This window comes from Acanthochromis polyacanthus, chromosome 19 (assembly GCF_021347895.1).
Source record: "Acanthochromis polyacanthus isolate Apoly-LR-REF ecotype Palm Island chromosome 19, KAUST_Apoly_ChrSc, whole genome shotgun sequence".
NCBI lineage: Eukaryota > Metazoa > Chordata > Actinopteri > Pomacentridae > Acanthochromis > Acanthochromis polyacanthus.
In genome coordinates this window covers 32,626,412-32,645,079 of record NC_067131.1, presented here as the reverse complement: position 1 = coordinate 32,645,079, position 18,668 = coordinate 32,626,412, and the positions used below count along the sequence as shown (strand labels likewise).

The window sequence follows — 18,668 nt, the reverse complement described above, 5'->3', positions numbered from 1 at the left end:
ACTGGTAGGTCTACTCTAGAACGTTCTCCAGTTGTCGGTAGGTCTACTCCAGAACTTTCTCCAGTTGTCGGTAGGTCTGCTCCAGAACTTTCTCCAGTTGTCGGTAGGTCTGCTCTAGAACTTTCTCCAGTTGTCGGTAGGTCTGCTCTAGAACTTTCTCCAGTTGTCGGTAGGTCTACTCTAGAACTTTCTCCAGTTGTCGGTAGGTCTGCTCTAGAACTTTCTCCAGTTGTCGGTAGGTCTACTCTAGAACTTTCTCCAGTTGTCGGTAGGTCTACTCCAGAACTTTCTCCAGTTGTCGGTAGGTCTACTCTAGAACTTTCTCCAGTTGACAGTAGGTCTGCTCTAGAACGTTCTCCAGGGGACGTTCTCCTTTCCTCCTTCCAGTCTTTAAGTTTAGTCTCAGAACATTCCAGGTCCTTGAAGTCCATAGAGGTGGGTCCAGATTTCTGACTTTTTAATGGACTTTTTCAGAATATCATCAGTAGTATTGAGTCATTGTGGAAGGTTTCCGTAATTTTTTGGATACATTTTTATAATTTTGGGACATTTTAGTGTAATTTTGGACATCTTTTGTCATTTTTGAACAGTTTTGAGACATTTTTGACAAATATTGAAAATTTGTGGTCTAGTTTTGTATAATTCTAACCAAATTTCATGTTATTTGACCATTTTTTAAAAAAATAAAAAGACATTTTAGTGCTGGTAAAAACTGACTCCAGATCAGTTTAAATCCATCCATGTCTCAGTCTCAACACTGGATCTGGTCTCTCTCACCACCTATAATCATCAATATTATGAGATGCATCCTAGTGTGAACAGCTCAGAGTCCTACAAGCAATCATTGGTTCCTAGAACCAGGATCAGAAGCTGCAGTTTATCAGGATCAAAGTCTGACTATTAAACTGAACTAATGAGTCCAGAGAGAAACGTGGAGCTCAGCTGTTTGTTTCAGCCGTGTGTGTGTGTGTGTGTGTGTGTGTGTGCGTGTGTGTGTGTGTCTGTGTACGTGTACGTGTGTGTGTGTGTGTGTGTGTGTGTGTGTGTGTGTGTGTGCGTGTGTGCGCGCGTGTGTGTGTGTGTGTGTGTGTGCGCGCGCGTGTGTGTGTGTGTGTGTGTGTGTGTGTGTGTGTGTGTGTGTGTGTGTGTGTGTGTGTGAGTGTGCGTGTGTGTGTGCGTGTGTGTGTGTGTGTGTGTGTGTGTGTGTGTGTGTGATAATTGGTGGAACACTCGGCTGGTAAATGAGCTCGTCTCTGCGACTGTTTCCTGTTGCCGGGCGGCGCTGGTGATGATGATGTGTTGTTGCCATGGTAATCATTGGAGCAGAACAGGAAGGTCACAGAGGTCAGACATCAGTGTCACCCACAAACTTCTAAATGCTTTCTTTAACTTTTATTCTCCTCCAAGCAGAAACCAGAAGAGCATCTCTGATTGGACGCTGAGCCTCTGTCCTGCCTGCTCCATCCAATCAGAGCCCAGCATGGAAACAGCCGACAGCCTGTTATCACATGATGCTGACAGGTGAGTCTGCAGGTCACATCATCAATCCGCTGACGACACATGAGATTATCTCAAACAGAGGATCCATGAAGAAGTTCTTCCTCTAGAAGCAGAACCTAAAAGCTCCACTCATCACATGGACAAAGAAAAGGTTCTGGGGGAAGGTTCTGAGGTCAGATGAACAAAAGCTGAAGCTGAGGCTTTTAAACCCAACAGCACCAGGCATGGAGGTGGCAGTATCATGCTCTGGGGCTTTCTAGAAAAGCTTCTGGACTGGTTTCAGACTGGATGCTGAACTGGTTCTGGACTTTCTTGGGACTGGTTAATGTTTGGTTCCAGTTTTGGTTCTTCTAGTTCCAGATGTGATTTAAAGTTGGTTTAGGATTTATTTTACTCTGGATCTGATCCTGGATCAGGACTGGTTTTGGACTGTAGTTTAGAATTGTGTTTGGTCCCAGTGTCGGTCCTGGTTTCAGACCCTTTTAAAGGATTGGTTTGGACTGTTTCTAAAGCTCATTTCAGTTTTGGTTTAGGACACATTGAGGTCTGATTATGGTCCTGGTTTTTGACATTTTTAAGGACTGGCTCAGGATTGGTTTGAGACTGTCTTGGACCTTATTTTAGGAGGAGTTTAAGTTTGGTTCTGGTTCTGATATTGTGGTTTTTACTTTCTTAGAACTGGTTTCAGACTGTCTTGTGTGCATCTTTTTCAAACCCCAAGAACACCAAACCTACCATCAAGCATGGAGGTGGCAGTATCATGCTCTGTGGAACTGGAGCTTTACACAATGTAAATGGAACAATGAAGAAGGAGAATCACCTCTTCAGGAAAACCTAAAACCATCAGCAGAAGGTTGATCTTGGATTTAAAAAGCTGTAAGACAACATGGAAATATTCAAAGTTAGTACTGCAAAGTTGTACTTCAGTAAATGTACTTAGTTGCATTGTGCTCTCTGATGAAGAACATTTTCGCAGTTTAAAGCGCAAATGAAAGCAGCTATAAATGCAAACTAGTTGAACAGGTTTGTGGATTTTAAGTCCTCGGGGGTGAGACAACCAGAGGTTAAAGGTCTCCTCCAGGGCTTCCACTGTCTCCATGGGTTCCTGAGGGACTGGACCGAGCTTTACCACATTTACTGAAGATGAAAATAGAAACTGAAGCTTCGTTCCTGTAGCTCAAAGTACCAACAGTTTAACCGGTTTAGGACCAGCACCTCAGAGAAGGTTCATGAAGAACCTGCTGATAGGGGGACCTTCATCGTTGCATATAAACCTGTTAGATCTTCATTAAATTCCTCCAGAACGTCTTCAGAACATGTGGTTCTTCATCTGGAGTACCTTTATCAAAGATCAGAGTTCTACCTTCATACTGGGAATATTTCCAGAGTTCCAGGTCCATAGAGGAGAACGTCCCCTGGAGAAAGTTCTAGAGTAGACCTACAACTGTACAGCTGTTGGTAGGTCTACTCTAGAACTTTCTCCAGTTGTCAGTAGGTCTACTCTAGAACTTTCTCCAGGGGACGTTCTCCTTTCCTGCTTCCAGTCTTTAAGTTTAGTCTCACTGAGAACATTCCAGGTCCTTGAAGTCCATACAGGAAGTTAGGAAGTTGTACTTCCTGTCTGAATGTCCTTTAATGAAGCAGCAGCAGCAGAAACTCTAATAAACTCTGAAAGTGAAAGTTTTTATTTGCCTCTGATCAATTTGAACTTTTTATTGCTTGTTGGATGAAAAAGTTTCAGGTTTTTAATATTCAGTCTGCTGACATTTGACTCATGGATGGATAGCGTCTGTTATGAATCTGTTCACCTGGACAGATTTATTATTCTGGGACTTTAACCAATCAGAGATCCTCACTAATTAACCAATCAGTTAATCACAGACTCCTGTAGCTTCAGTTTAAGTCAGTCTCAGTATTTAAATATAAATTCCTGTCTTTCTCTCTCTGTGTGTGTGTGTGTGTGTGTGTGTGTGTGTGTGTGTGTGTGTGTGTGTGTGTGTGTGTGTGTGTGTGTGTGTGTTTTATACCATGTGTGTGTGTGTTATACTGTGTGTGTGTGTTTTATACCATGTGTGTGTCCCTCCCACACCTCCAGCAGGTAAATTGGTGAGACTTCACCTCCGTCCCCTCCTCCCTCTGAGTCCTGTGCTGTGATTGGCTGAGCTTTGTTTGGACTGACACATCTGTGGAGAGACAGATTGATGAGACGGATAGATGCTCACACCTGGAGGACACACACACACACACACACACACACACACACACACACACACACACACACACACACACACACACACACACACACAACACTAATAATAAGGAACCTCACACCTTATTTACAGTCTCTATAAGACTATTCTCCCTCCCAGACGTTTTCCTCTTTTCTTGCTTTTCAACATTGGATCAGTGTTTTCTGAATTTACTCTAAAGACTGCTTAATGTCAAAGTGAAAACAGATTCCTACAAAGTGAAGAAGAAACATCCAATAAGTGTCTACATGAGGATCCACCTCCCTCCAGGCAGGACGGAGCAGACTCTAGTCCTCAGTGGACTGAGGTCTGGACTCTGACTCCTCCAGAACTTCTTCCTTGTTGCCCTCAAACATCTCCGAGGATCTTTGTCTGTTTGCTTTAACTCATCGTCTGGATGGAAAACTGATGCTTCACATCATGATGCTGCCTCCACCATGCTTCACATCATGATGCTGCCTCCACCGTGCTTCACATCATGATGCTGCCTCCACCGTGCTTCACCTCATGATGCTGCCTCCACCGTGCTTCACATCATGATGCTGCCTCCACCGTGCTTCACATCATGATGCTGCCACCACCGTGCTTCACCTCATGATGCTGCCTCCACCGTGCTTCACCTCATGATGCTGCCTCCACCGTGCTTCACATCATGATGCTGCCTCCACCGTGCTTCACATCATGATGCTGCCACCACCGTGCTTCACCTCATGATGCTGCCTCCACCGTGCTTCACATCATGATGCTGCCACCACCGTGCTTCACCTCATGATGCTGCCTCCACCGTGCTTCACCTCATGATGCTGCCTCCACCGTGCTCACGTCATGATGCTGCCACCACCGTGCTTCACGTCATGATGCTGCCTCCACCGTGCTTCACGTCATGATGCTGCCTCCACCGTGCTTCACGTCATGATGCTGCCTCCACCGTGCTTCACGTCATGATGCTGCCACCACCGTGCTTCACATCATGATGCTGCCTCCACCGTGCTTCACGTCATGATGCTGCCTCCACCGTGCTTCACGTCATGATGCTACCTCCACCGTGCTTCACCTCATGATGCTGCCTCCACCGTGCTTCACATCATGATGCTGCCTCCACCGTGCTTCACATCATGATGCTGCCTCCACCGTGCTTCACCTCATGATGCTGCCACCACCGTGCTTCACATCATGATGCTGCCTCCACCGTGCTTCACCTCATGATGCTGCCTCCACCATGCTTCATATTCATGATGCTGCCTCCACCATGCTTCACATCATGATGCTGCCACCACCGTGCTTCACATCATGATGCTGCCTCCACCGTGCTTCACCTCATGATGCTGCCTCCACCGTGCTTCACATCATGATGCTGCCTCCACCATGCTTCACATCATGATGCTGCCTCCACCGTGCTTCACAGTGGGGATGGTGTGTTTATGAAATGTTCAGTGTTTGGTGTCCATCAAACATATCATCTAGTCTGATGGACATAAAGCTCCATCCTGGTCTCTTCAGACCAAAGAACCTTCTTCCAGGTGTCTTCAGAGTTTCCACATGTCTTCTGGTGAACTCTAGTCCACATTTAATTGGAGCGTTTTCCATCAGAGTCTTTCTCTTTGTCTCCATGAAGCTTTGACTGATGAACAGACAGCAGTTGTTGGATGAACAGTCTGAAGATGGAACTCCTTCAGAGGAGTCAAAGTCCAAAAAATATTTGACAGAAAAGTATGTTTTTGTTCAAAAGCCAAACTATATTGACAAAGATTCAGTGTTGAAAGACAAAAAGGAAATGTTGGGAACAGGATGAATGGACACTTCTGTTCTATCTTCAGACTGGACTGAACCTGTTCAAACAGCAATTCTGCAGTGATGATAATCAGAATAAACCAGGTTTCAGTCTTCAGTTTGAACTGATAAATAAACATCCAGAGCTGAGATGAGATCAGGTGTTTGCTGCTTTTATTCCTCAGATGAAGTAAAATGATAAAAACAGAAGAAAAAAAAGAAACTCAGCAGCAGACGAGGAACTCCCCCTGGTCCAAGATCAGAACAGAAAGAAACCTGGAGTCCTTTCATCACCCTCATTATCATCACCACCACCATCATGAGTTTCCATTAGGGTGAATTAGAATCAGCGTTTCACAAACTCTGATCAGTTTTATTCTTCAGTCTGACTCAAAATGTGTCCAGAATAATTTTGTCCAAACATTACTTTCAGATTCAAGGAACATGAGTTAAAATGGTGAAATTAAGGCCTTGTCCAAATGACCCAGCATGTAGCAGAGAGTGATCAGTATTTTACCAGACCTCTGCTGGTCCTGTAGATGTTCTCGGTGAGACTGAAACACAGATGTCATCTCCTGGACCAGAGGACCAGTCTGACGGTTCATCATGAGGATGTAGAGCAGCAACACGTATGTTCTGCGTTTAATGAGCTGCGTTCAGGTGTCACTGCTCTCACACAGTTTCACAGCCTGTCGCCGCTAATGAAGAGTGTTAGCGCGTTGGTCCGACCAGGTGGAAGGAGTCTGACACAGTGTTAACTGCAGCCGTTAGCAGCAACATCTGTCAGCTCACAGCTGGAAACACCTCTGATTGGTGGGTTCAACAGTCCACCAAAACGTTCCACAGACAAAGACTACAACTGTTCTAAAAGGACAAAAGGTGTCCAGGTTCACAGAATACCAAAGAAAATTAAAGTCTGTCTAGAAAATAAATGTCCAGATTAATAATGCGTCTAAAACAACTCTCTATTAAATGATTCAAAATATGTCTGATGTACAAAAACCAAACTCAATAGTCCTACATGGCTCAACAGAAATACTAAAATCCAAACATTATTGTCTGTGTCTCTGTAGTCGTTTTGTGTCTCTGTAGTCGTTTTGTGTCTCTGTAGTCGTTTTGTGAGCAAAAAGGCTCAGAAGCAGGAACTGATGAAGCAGACTGAGGTAACTGTTAAAGAACGCTTTTATTAACACCAAAAAGTAGAACTACAAATGACCACTGGAACTAAGAACCCGGAACAGGAAAACTACAGAACCTCAAAAAAAAAAAAAAACCTACAGAGGGGCTAAGAACAACTAGAATAAACTGAACCAAAGGTTAACCCACGTTTGGTACGACCAAGGCAGGAAAACAAATCAAATTACGAAACTAACACACAAACCTAGACTACAGTAACCATGAACCAAAACCCTTAGACTGAATTCTTTGCTGTGCATAAAATACAATTAACAGTAGTCTATGTGACGGCTGGGGAAAAGAGCTTAAAATAGGTAAAGTTAATTAAAACTTGGCACCCCCAAATCTTTTAAAATATCTCAGACTATGAGTAATGAGTACTTTTCAGTTTTTACTTTCAGTTGGTTTTTCAATGTTTATTTCTGACAGTAGGTGTCGCTGTTGTGCCAGAAGCAGTGGGGAAGGCGCAGTTCAAGCCATCTCTGTTCAATACGTCAGAGTAAACATGGCGCTGATCTGACCGCATGCTAACGCGTCCTTTTTCTCACTGCTGCACAGGTAAATAAACCACGTTTGAAGTGATAAGAATATCACTGGTATTTTCCTGGTTAACCACTCGACTAGCATTGTGTCCGTAGTTGTTGGTAACCGAGTGAGTGTGGTTTTGTTGTGTGTGTGTAAACTACGTTAGCATATTCGTAGCTCGTAGCCTCACGTAGCCGGGAGCGACTACAAGGCAACGTAATACTTACAATGCCGAGTAGATGGGAATGAGAATGTGTGAATATGTGTGTAATATATTGTATTATATGAGTTAAGTACTTGTACACTCCTGTGATGCTGTAGTTCTAAGACAACTTGTCTGAAGTAGTAAGTTAGTGTTGTAAGTTGTCAACTTGGCTAAAACTGACTTGGGTATGCATGTGGTGCATTTATTGAAGTTGTATGTGTGTATGTATGTGAATACAGGCACCGTAATTAACTGGTGTTTTGATGATGTTGTGATGTTGAATTGAATATTGAATGTTGAATTGATAAAATGTACGTGATCTGGGTTTAGGAAGATGCAGGCAACTTTTTGAATTGTATTTGTTTATTTTGTATTTAATAGTGCAACTACATTTTGCATATTGTCTGTAATCTTCTAGATCTCTGTTCAATACGTCAGAGTAAACATGGCGCTGATCTGACCGCATGCACAGCCATTCAAGACCGTGCAGCAACCTATGCTACTGGCCCAGGTACCCCGAGGCCTGAGGCTGGTAATATCCACACAGAATGAGATCTAAAACTACACATGTAAAACTACTGAGTAAACAGTCTGGTGTCACTAGAGCTCGAGAACTTAGCTGACTGTAATCAGAGGAAACATCAGACTTTGGACCAGGTTCCTTCCAGCTTCTGAGCTCCCAGCTGTTTGTCACAGAGTTGGCAGAAAGGCGTTTGTGGAGTGAGGAGGAAGACTGCCGTCCTCAGTGGTGTAACTCCTCCCAGGTGGAGGGCTGATGTTTCCCAGGGAAAGATGGCAGTAGGTAGGTAGCAGAATCCTTGGAGGAACAGAAACCCAGGAAATGCAGGCAGCAAACAGCAGGCAGGTTGTTTTGTGTCTCTTTGTGTTTGTTTTGTGTCTCTTTGTGATTGTTTTGTGTCTCTTTGTGGTTGTTTTGTGTCTCTGTGGTTGTTTTGTGTCTCTTTGTGGTTGTTTCATGTCTCTTTGTGGTTGTTTTGTGTCTCTTTTGGTTGTTTTGTGTCTCTTTGTGATTGTTTCGTGTCTCTGTGGTTGTTTTGTGTCTCTTTGTGATTGTTTTGTGTCTCTGTGGTTGTTTTGTGTCTCTTTGTGGTTGTTTTGTGTCTCTGTGGTTGTTTCGTGTCTCTTTGTGATTGTTTTGTGTCTCTTTGTGGTTGTTTCGTGTCTCTTTGTGATTGTTTTGGTCTCTTTGTGGTTGTTTTGTGTCTCTTTGTGATTGTTTCGTGTCTCTTTGTGATTGTTTTGTGTCTCTTTGTGGTTGTTTCGTGTCTCTTTGTGATTGCTTTGTGTCTCTTTGTGATTGTTTGTGTCTCTTTGTGGTTGTTTTGTGTCTCTTTGTGATTGTTTGTGTCTCTTTGTGGTTGTTTCGTGTCTCTTTGTGGTTGTTTTGCGTCTCTGTGGTTGTGTTTGTCTCTTTGTGGTTATTTGTGTCTCTGTGGTTGTTTTGTGTCTCTTTGTGGTTGTGTTGTGTCTCTTTGTGGTTGTTTCGTGTCTCTTTGTGGTTGTTTTGTGTCTCTGTGGTTTTTTGTGTCTCTTTGGTTGTTTTGTGTCTATTTGTGGTTATTTTGTGTCTCATTGTGGTTGTTTTGTGTCTGTTTTGTGTCTCTTTGTGGTTGTTTTGTGTCTTTTGGGTTGCTTTGTGTCTCTTTGTGGTTGATTTGTGTGTCTTTATAGTTGTTTTGTGTCTTTGTGGTTGTTTTGTGTCTCTTGTAGTTGTTTTGTGTCTTTTGGGTTGCTTTGTGTCTCTTTGTGGTTGATTTGTGTGTCTTTATAGTTGTTTTGTGTCTTTGTGGTTGTTTTGTGTCTCTTTGTAGTTGTTTGGTGTCTCTTTGAGGTTGTTTTGTGTCTCTGTGGTTGTTTTGTGTCTCTTTGAGGTTGTTTTGTGTCTCTGTGGTTGTTTTGTGTCTCTTTGTGGTTCTTTTGTGTCTCTGTGGTTGTTTCGTGTCTCTTTGTGATTGTTTGTGTCTCTTTGTGGTTGTTTCGTGTCTCTTTGTGATTGTTTTGTGTCTCTTTGTGGTTGTTTTGTGTCTCTTTGTGGTTGATTTGTGTGTCTTTATAGTTGTTTGGTGTCTCTTTGAGGTTGTTTTGTGTCTCTGTGGTTGTTTTGTGTCTCTGTGGTTGTTTGTGTCTCTTTGTGGTTGTTTTGTGTCTCTGTGGTTGTTTCGTGTCTCTTTGTGATTGTTTTGTGTCTCTTTGTGGTTGTTCGTGTCTCTTGTGATTGTTTTGTGTCTCTTTGTGGTTGTTTTGTGTCTCTTTGTGGTTGATTTGTGTGTCTTTATAGTTGTTTGGTGTCTCTTTGAGGTTGTTTTGTGTCTCTGTGGTTGTTTTGTGTCTCTTTGTGGTTGTTTTGTGTCTCTGTGGTTGTTTGTGTCTCTTTGTGGTTGTTTTGTGTCTCTGTGGTTGTTTTGTGTCTCTTTGAGGTGTTTTGTGTCTCTGTGGTTGTTTTGTGTCTCTTTGTGGTTGTTTTGTGTCTCTGTGGTTGTTTTGTGTCTCTTTGTGGTTTGTTTTGTGTCTCTTTGTGGTTGTTTTGTGTCTCTTTGTGGTTGATTTGTGTGTCTTTATAGTTGTTTGGTGTCTCTTTGAGGTTGTTTTGTGTCTCTGTGGTTGTTTGTGTCTCTTTGTGGTTGTTTAGTGTCTTTGTGGTTGTTTTGTGTCTCTGTGGTTGCTTTGTGTCTCTTTGTGGTTGTTTTGTGTCTCTTTGAGGTTGTTTTTCTTCCAGTCTGTCCATCTTTATGGCATAATTTATATTATGTATTAAATCTTTGTCACATTAATTATGTTTTTCCATTAAATCTTTGCTCTATTGACGAGCCTATCAGAAAGCATCCTTGCAGTGGCCGTGCTGTGATTGGCTGCTCCGCTGACTGACAGCGCGTCAGATTGAACATGAATATTTTGTGTGCGGATAAAATCCAGACAAACGCTGCGACGAGTCATCAAACATTAACGTGTGTCATCGACGCCGATGTCATATGTTCTGAAAACTGTGACAGCAGAACGCAGGGCAACCACTTTAACATCACAATATACTGTCAGCGACACACACCGATGGCATTATTCACACACACACACACACTGAAGGCTTTCAGAAACACTCCGACATAATTTATCCTGAATAAAATATTGATCTGCTTTTAATATTTATTCTGCTTTTACGAGCTGCAGCGATATCAGCCCACCCATCTGGAACACACACACACACAAACACACACACACACACACACGCTTTTGATGCCTTTTTTTAAAATTTAAGAAATGACAAAATAGAAATGTTCGTCCCAAAGCTGTTAAACTTTTAACACAAAATGACGACAAAAAATCAAAAAGTGCTAAAAGGTTTTTTGTTTGTGTGTGTGTGTGTGTGTGTGTGTGTGTGTGTGTGTGTGTGTGTGTGTGTGTGTGTGTGTGTGTGTGTGTGCTCAGGTGCTGGCTATACTTGTAGGGACCAAATGTCCCCACAACTGCAGGAAAACCGAAAACTATGTCACTTGTGGGGACCTCATTTCGGTCCTCACAAGTTTAAACAGTGTTTTCTTGGCCATGTTGTTGTTCCTGCAAAAAGTAAAAGTGCAAAAACGTTTCTTTAGGGTTAGCCATTGTTTTGGTCTGGGTTAAGGTTAGGGTTAGGGTTAGGGGGTAGATATGAATGGGAGTCAATGGTAAGTCACCACAAGCATAGGAAAACACAGTGTGTGTGTGTGTGTGTGTGTGTGTGTGTGTGTGTGTGTATTCCTGTCCTTAATTAATGACCCTCCAACATGTCTAACAGTGGTTCAGACTGTAAATGTGGTGAATGTTTCAGAGGCCTCTCCACCATCAGGGACTGTAAATATTCTATCTGCTCAGTCTGCTGGAAACCTGGATGTGAACATTAGGGGAGGAGGAGCTGAGAGTCTCACTGGAAATAATGTGAAACCTTTACAGCAAGAGGAGGAGCAACACTCAGCTCCGTAAATATCTGGACACTGACAGGACATCATCAGACATCATTAGATCCACACCACAGTGGATATAAAGGGAACAATCCTGATGTTCTCTATGTTCAGACTTCATTTAGTGTTTACATCCTCCTACACCTCCAGGTGATGGGTGGAGGAGCTACAACACATTCTAGATGTTCTCCACCTTTAGAAGGACCACCAGTAGCTGGACAGGTGGCTGCTCAGCTGATCCAGGGTCAGTTGCGTGTTATTGCCTCATTATTTCATCTACTAGGAGCAGATTAAAGGTCTAGAGTTCATTTAAAGTTTGGAATCTGGTGAGGTCACCTCTCCGTCTCTATCAGTTAAAGAAGTCATCATTAGACTGGAAGATCCAAACAAACCCATCAGAAAGCAGAAACTTTCGGTGGTTTGGATTATCATTATTTTTTTCCTACTTCCGGGCGCTGGGGACGGCAGCCTGTTGCAGCAGCTCCGACTCAACTTTCTCCTTTTTGTGTATTTTTCCCCCTCTATTGTTATTATTTTTATTTATTTTTTGGATTCATCTGATTTTAATGCAATGGCGGCCGCGGCGGCGACTCACACCTTGACTGGAGACTCTGCCCCCTCCCCCACCATGGACACATCTTTGCCCCCTCCCTCAGCTGGCTAGTGGCTCCCACAGACAGTTCACCCCCACCCCCCCACCCACTCGCCTTGGACACTGACATCACCCAGCACCCTTTCCCCCTCCCTCTCTCCCTGCCTCACACTCACGTCCAGCCAGGTACAGAGAGAGCACTCCAAACTCCGCTAAACAAAACCAGTGGGCCGGACAACATCAGCCCCAGGGTCCTCAGAGCATGTGCCAGGCAGCTTGCTGGAGTCTTTCAGCACCTCTTTAACCTCTCCCTGAGGTTGATGAAGGTGTCCAACCTGTGGAAGACCTCCTGCATCGTCCCGGTACCTAAGAAAGGACGTCCCAGCGCTCTCAATGACTACAGACCTGTGGCACTGACATCGCATGTCATGAAGACCTTTGAGAGGCTGGTTCTTCAACACCTGAGGACTCTGCTCTCTGCTTTCTTGGACCCCCTGCAGTTTGCATACCAGCAGCACATCGGCGTGGAGGATGCTATCATCTTCCTCACCCACAGGGCCCTGTCACATCTGGAGAGGCCTGGGGGCACCGTGAGAGTCATGTTCTTTGACTTCTTCAGTGCCTTTAACACCATCAGGCCCTGCATCCTGGGGGAGAAGCTGCTGGAGATGCAACTGCACCCCGACACCACAACTTGGATCCTGGACTACCTCACAGGCCGGCCGCAGTATGTTAGGGTGGACGGCTGCATCTCTGAGGTGGTTACAAGCAGCACAGGAGTACCCCAAGGAACCGTCCTGGCACCCTTCCTTTTCACCCTCTTCACCTCTGATTTCCGGTTGAATTCTGGTTTCTGTCACCTCCAGAAGTTTCCGATGACTCCTCCATTGTTGGATGCATTACTGATGATGACGAGGGGGAGTACAGAGGACTGATTGAGAGCTTCGTCATGTGGTGTGACAGCAACAACCTGAAGCTCAACATCAGCAAAACCAAAGAGGTGGTTGTGGACTACTGGAGGAGCAGGAGGTCCCCTGCACCCCTCATCATCCAGGGGAGGAAGTAGAGAGGGTGGACTGATATCGGTACCTTGGGGTCCACATCAACAATAAACTGGACTGGTCGCACAACACGGACGCCCTCTTCAGGAAGGGACAGAGCAGGTTGTTCTTCCTGAGGAGACTCAGGTCGTTTGGCGTCTGCAGCAGGCTCCTGAAGACCTTCTACCAGTCTGTGGTGGCCAGCGCACTCTTCTTTGCCGTGGTGTGCTGGTGGGGTGGCATCAAGACTGGTGAGGTCAACAGGCTTAACAAACTGGTGAAGAAGGCCCGTTCTGTTGTGGGCCTTCAATTGGACAATCTGGAGGATCATGGTGTGGGGTGCATGTCAGCAGGCAAGGTTGGTCGTATACATCGAGTTGAAGGCATCTTGAAGACAGAGCAAAACATTCACATCTTACAGAAGTCGATGTTACCGAGTATGAAGATGCTATTAGGGCATCATCGAGGCATTTTCCAGCATGATAACGACCTGAAGCATTCGGCAAAGAAGACCAAGTAATGGCTGAACTAGAAGAAGTTTAAAGTTTTGGAGTGGCAACCACAGTCTCCAGAATTGAAACCCATTGAAAACCTGTGGGAAATCCTTAATCACTATCGGGACAAGTCCACTCATATCAAAAATGAAGAGGAGCTGTGGGAAAACTGTTAGTCAACCTGGTCAAAAATTACTGGAGACATCTGCAGAAAACTGGTAGAGTCCATGCCTCGCAGGCTGCAAGAAGTCATCAAGCAGAAGGGATACCCTACAAAATATTGACATGACTATATTATTGGTAGTTGTTAAATAAAAATGTGGTTTGACCTCAATTTAGGACTAATTTTCTTTACATATTGAAGCACAAACAAAACGGTGATAAGTTTAGACCACCTGGAATTTCGAAAACATTTTCTTTCTCTTTAGTTATGTGTAAGAAAATTTCAATGTTGGTGTTAATAAATGTGAATTTGAATGGGTAATTCACAGTAAATATGTCAAGATTGTATGGAATAGTTTGATGCATTAACATTCAGTTTTACACTTTGGTCTAAAGTTTTGGCCACCATTGTACATACTGTTTGAATTTTACTACCAGCTATGTATGTAGTAGATTTAATGCCAGAGCTGTACACCAGAACAGGAAACTATGGATCAGTTTACATGTTAGCTTCTACTTTGTATGTATCATCTTATCATACATGGATCCACCTGTGTTCTATGTTCCTTGTTCCTCTCCACCCTCTCTTCCTCTTCTGTTCCTCTCTACCTCTTCTGTCTCTCTCTACCTCTTCTGTCTCTCTCTACCTCTTCTGTTCCTCTCTTCCTCTTCTGTTCCTCTCTTCCTCTTCTGTTTCTCTCTACCTCTTCTGTCCTCCTCTACCTCTTCTGTTCCTCTCTACCTCCTTCCAGCAGCAGATGTTCTCCCACATATAGATCCAGGTTCTGTTCCAGGTTTCTTCCTGTTAAAGGGTGTTTTTCTGTCCACTGTCTCCTTAGAGCTGCTCTGGGGTTCATATGGGTTCTGGAAAGCGTCTTGAGACAATTTGACCTGTAGTTGGCGCTATATAAATAAAACTGAATTGAAAAATTGAATCCAGAAGACTCTCCAGGCAACCCGGTCTCACAGGGATTCGTGAAACTGTGACGTAAGTTTTTGTTTCAGTTTCGTGCGCACCAACACGATGTCGTCATGTTTTTCGTGCAGCTCACCACGAACGAAACCGGCTGTGGTAATCACATCTGAAAGTGGTTTATACCGGCGGATTCATGACGATCTAAGCTGTCTATCGGCGTTTGCGGCCGCGGCCGCGGCCGCCGGACATCCAGCCGCAGCGGTGGCCGCATTGGCGGCTGCGGTGGCGGCCGCAGCGGCGGCCGCAAACACCAATGGACAGCTTAGATCGTCATGAATCCGCCGAATCTAAGCTGTCCATCGGTGTTTGCGGCCGCTGGTGTGGCCGGATGTCCGGCGGCCGCAAACGCCGATGGACAGCTTAGATCGTCATGAATCCGCCGGTATAAACCACTTTCAGATGTGATTACCACAGCCGGTTTCGTTCATGGTGAGCTGCACGAAAAACATGACGACATCGTGTTGGTGCGCACGAAACCGAAACAAAAACTTACGTCACAGTTTCACGAATCCCCGTGAGACCGGGTTGCTCCAGGAGGTACAAGTCAACAGCTAAGGGAAGACTTCACCAGAGTGAATCCAGATGGTTCACCACAGGGTGGAAACTGTTGGTGAGCCTCACAAACAGGACGACCAGGTTGGAGTTTACCAGAAAAAATCTGAAAGAGCCTGAAGAGTTCTGGAAGAACATCCTGTGGACACATGAGACAAAGATCTACATGACCAGAATGATGGAACAGAAGAGTCTGAAGGAGGGAAGAAACTGCTCAAGATCCAGACACCAGCTCATCAGTGAAGCATGGTGGAGGAAGTACATGACCTCCAGAAACTCCAAACAACTACAGAGACACAAAACAACCACAAAGAGGCTGTTTGGGGTTTTTTGTGTCTCTTGTGATTGTTTTGTGTCTCTTTGTGTTGTTTTGTGTCTCTGTGGTCGTTCTTGTCTGTTGTTGGATGTTTTGTGACTATTTGTGTTTGTTTGTGTCTCTTTGTAGTTGTTTTGTGTCTCTTTGTGGTTGTTTTGTGACTCTTTGTGGATGTTTTGTGCCTCTGTGGTGGTTTTGTGTCTCCATGTTTCACTCCACTGACTGTATCCTCCATCGCTGCTTCTCGTTGCCTCTACGATTGAGTTGCTCTGAACTCCTATCACACTACTACTGATGGTGTTGCCATGGTGATAATTAACACTAATCACCAGAGGATTGTTGTCACCATGGCAACAGCGGGATCAGTGGAGGAGGTGAATGATGGGATGGAGGGGGAGGTCTACATAAAGACTCAGTGGTCACCAGGGAGGAGGTGTTTAATATGCAGAGAAGACTTAGAGCAGCAGAGGAGGAGGAGGAGGAGGAGAAATAGGAGAAGGAGGAGGAAGAGGAGGAGGAGGAGGAGAAGGAGGAGGAGGAAGAGGAAGAGGAGGAGATGAAGAGGAAGAGAAGGAGGAGGAGGAGGAGGAGATGAACAGGAAGAAAAGGAGGAAGAGGAGGTTATTAACTAACAGGTGAGTAGGTAATGATGTCAAAAACAAGCACAGATCAGGTAGATCATTATGACCACTGCTGGTCCCCATGTTGTTGCTAAACCAGTCCTGACCCTTCAACATCTGGACTCTACTAGACCCTGAGGGTGTGCTGTTGTATCTGGACTCTATTAGACCCTGAAGGTGTGCTAAGGTATCTGGACTCTACTAGACCCTGAGGGTGTGCTCTTATATCTGGACTCTATTAGACCCTGAAGGTGTGCTAAGGTATCTGGACTCTACTAGACCCTGAGGGTGTGCTCTTATATCTGGACTCTATTAGACCCTGAAGGTGTGCTAAGGTATCTGGACTCTACTAGACCCTGAGGGTGTGCTCTTATATCTGGACTCTATTAGACCCTGAAGGTGTGCTGTTGTATCTGGACTCTACTAGACCCTGAAAGTGTGCTAAGGTATCTGGACTCTACTAGACCCTGAGGGTGTCCTCTTATATCTGGACACTACTAGACCCAGAAGGTGTGCTGAGGTATCTGGACTCTACTAGACCCTGAAGGTGTGCTCTTATATCTGGACTCTACTAGACCCTGAAGGTGTGCTGAGGTATCTGGACTCTATTAGACCCTGAAGGTGTGCTGAGGTATCTGGATTCTACTGGACCCTGAAGGTGTGCTGAGGTATCTGGACTCTACTGGACCCTGAAGGTCTGCTGAGGTATCTGGATTCTACCGGACCCTGAAGGTGTGCTGAGGTATCTGGACTCTATTAGACCCTGAAGGTGTTCTGTTGTATCTGGACTCTACTAGACCCTGAAGGTGTGCTGAGGTATCTGGACTCTACTGGACCCTGAAGGTGTGCTGAGGTATCTGGACTCTATTAGACCCTGAAGGTGTGCTGAGGTATCTGGACTCTACTAGACCCTGAAGGTGTGCTGAGGTATCTGGACTCTATTAGACCCTGAAGGTGTGCTGAGGTATCTGGACTCTACTGGACCCTGAAGGTGTGCTGAGGTATCTGGACTCTATTAGACCCTGAAGGTGTGCTGAGGTATCTGGATCCTACTAGACCCTGAAGGTGTGCTGAGGTATCTGGACTCTATTAGACCCTGAAGGTGTGCTGAGGTATCTGGACTCTACTAGACCCTGAAGGTGTGCTGAGGTATCTGGACTCTATTAGACCCTGAAGCTGTGGACTGAAGGTTTCCCAAAACATCACACTGCCTCTGCTGACTGATCTTCTTCCCATAATGCATCCTGGTTTCACATTTTCTCCAGGTAAGCCACGCCCACTTACCCCGCCATCCACATAATCTCACAGAAAACGTGATTCATCTGACCAGGACACCTCCTTCCATCGCTCCATGGTGCACAGGGTCAGCATGGACACCCTGACTGGTTTGCAGCGATGTAGCTCCAAACTCAAACTGATGTGTTCTGACACCTTTCTACCAGAACCAGCATCGACTTCTTCAGCAGTCTGAGCAACAGCAGCTGGTCTGTTGAATCGGACCACACGGGTTAGAGATCGGATCACACGGGTTAAGGTTAGAGATCGGACCACACGGGTTAAGGTTAAAGATCAGACCACACGGTTAGAGATCAGACCACACGGGTTAGAGATCGGACCACACGAGTTAAGGTTAGAGATCGGACCACATGGGTTAGAGATCAGACCACACGGGTTAGAGATCGGACCACACGAGTTACGGTTAGAGATTGGACCACATGGGTTAGAGATCGGACCACACGGGTTAAGGTTAGAGATCGGACCACACGGGTTAGAGATTGGACCACACGAGTTAAGGTTAGAGATCGGACCACACAGGTTCAAGTTAGAGATCGGACCACATGGGTTAGAGATCGGACCACACGGGTTAAGGTTAGAGATCAGACCACACGGGTTAGAGATCGGACCACACGAGTTAAGGTTAGAGATCGGACCACATGGGTTAGAGATCAGACCACACGGGTTAGAGATCGGACCACACGAGTTACGGTTAGAGATTGGACCACATGGGTTAGAGATCGGACCACACGGGTTAAGGTTAGAGATCGGACCACACGGGTTAGAGATTGGACCACACGAGTTAAGGTTAGAGATCGGACCACACAGGTTCAAGTTAGAGATCGGACCACATGGGTTAGAGATCGGACCACACGAGTTAAGGTTAGAGATCGGACCACATGGGTTAGAGATCGGACCACACGGGTTAGAGATCGGACCTCAGGGGTTAGAGATCGGACCACACGAGTTAAGGTTAGAGATCGGACCACATGGGTTAGAGATCGGACCACACGGGTTAGAGATCGGACCACATGGGTTAGAGATCGGACCACACGGGTTAGAGATCGGACCACATGGGTTAGAGATCGGACCACATGGGTTAGAGATCGGACCACACGGGTTAGAGATCGGACCACATGGGGTTAGAGATCGGACCACACGAGTTAAGGTTAGAGATCGGACCATATGGGTTAGAGATCGGACCACACGGGTTAGAGATCGGACCACATGGGTTAGAGATCGGACCACATGGGTTAGAGATCGGAC

General features: G+C 45.2%; 1 long non-coding RNA gene across 1 annotated transcript; it reads right to left on the bottom strand.

Annotated features, from left to right (window-relative positions):
* Positions 1 to 4,171: 4,171 nt before the first annotated feature.
* On the bottom strand, positions 4,172 to 5,234 carry LOC127531107 (uncharacterized). The gene is made up of 3 exons (XR_007937997.1): positions 5,095 to 5,234; positions 4,717 to 4,890; positions 4,172 to 4,456 (listed from the first exon to the last, which is right to left on the bottom strand). It is a non-coding gene; the product is annotated as an uncharacterized LOC127531107 (long non-coding RNA).
* Between the last annotated feature and the right edge of the window lie 13,434 nt (positions 5,235 to 18,668).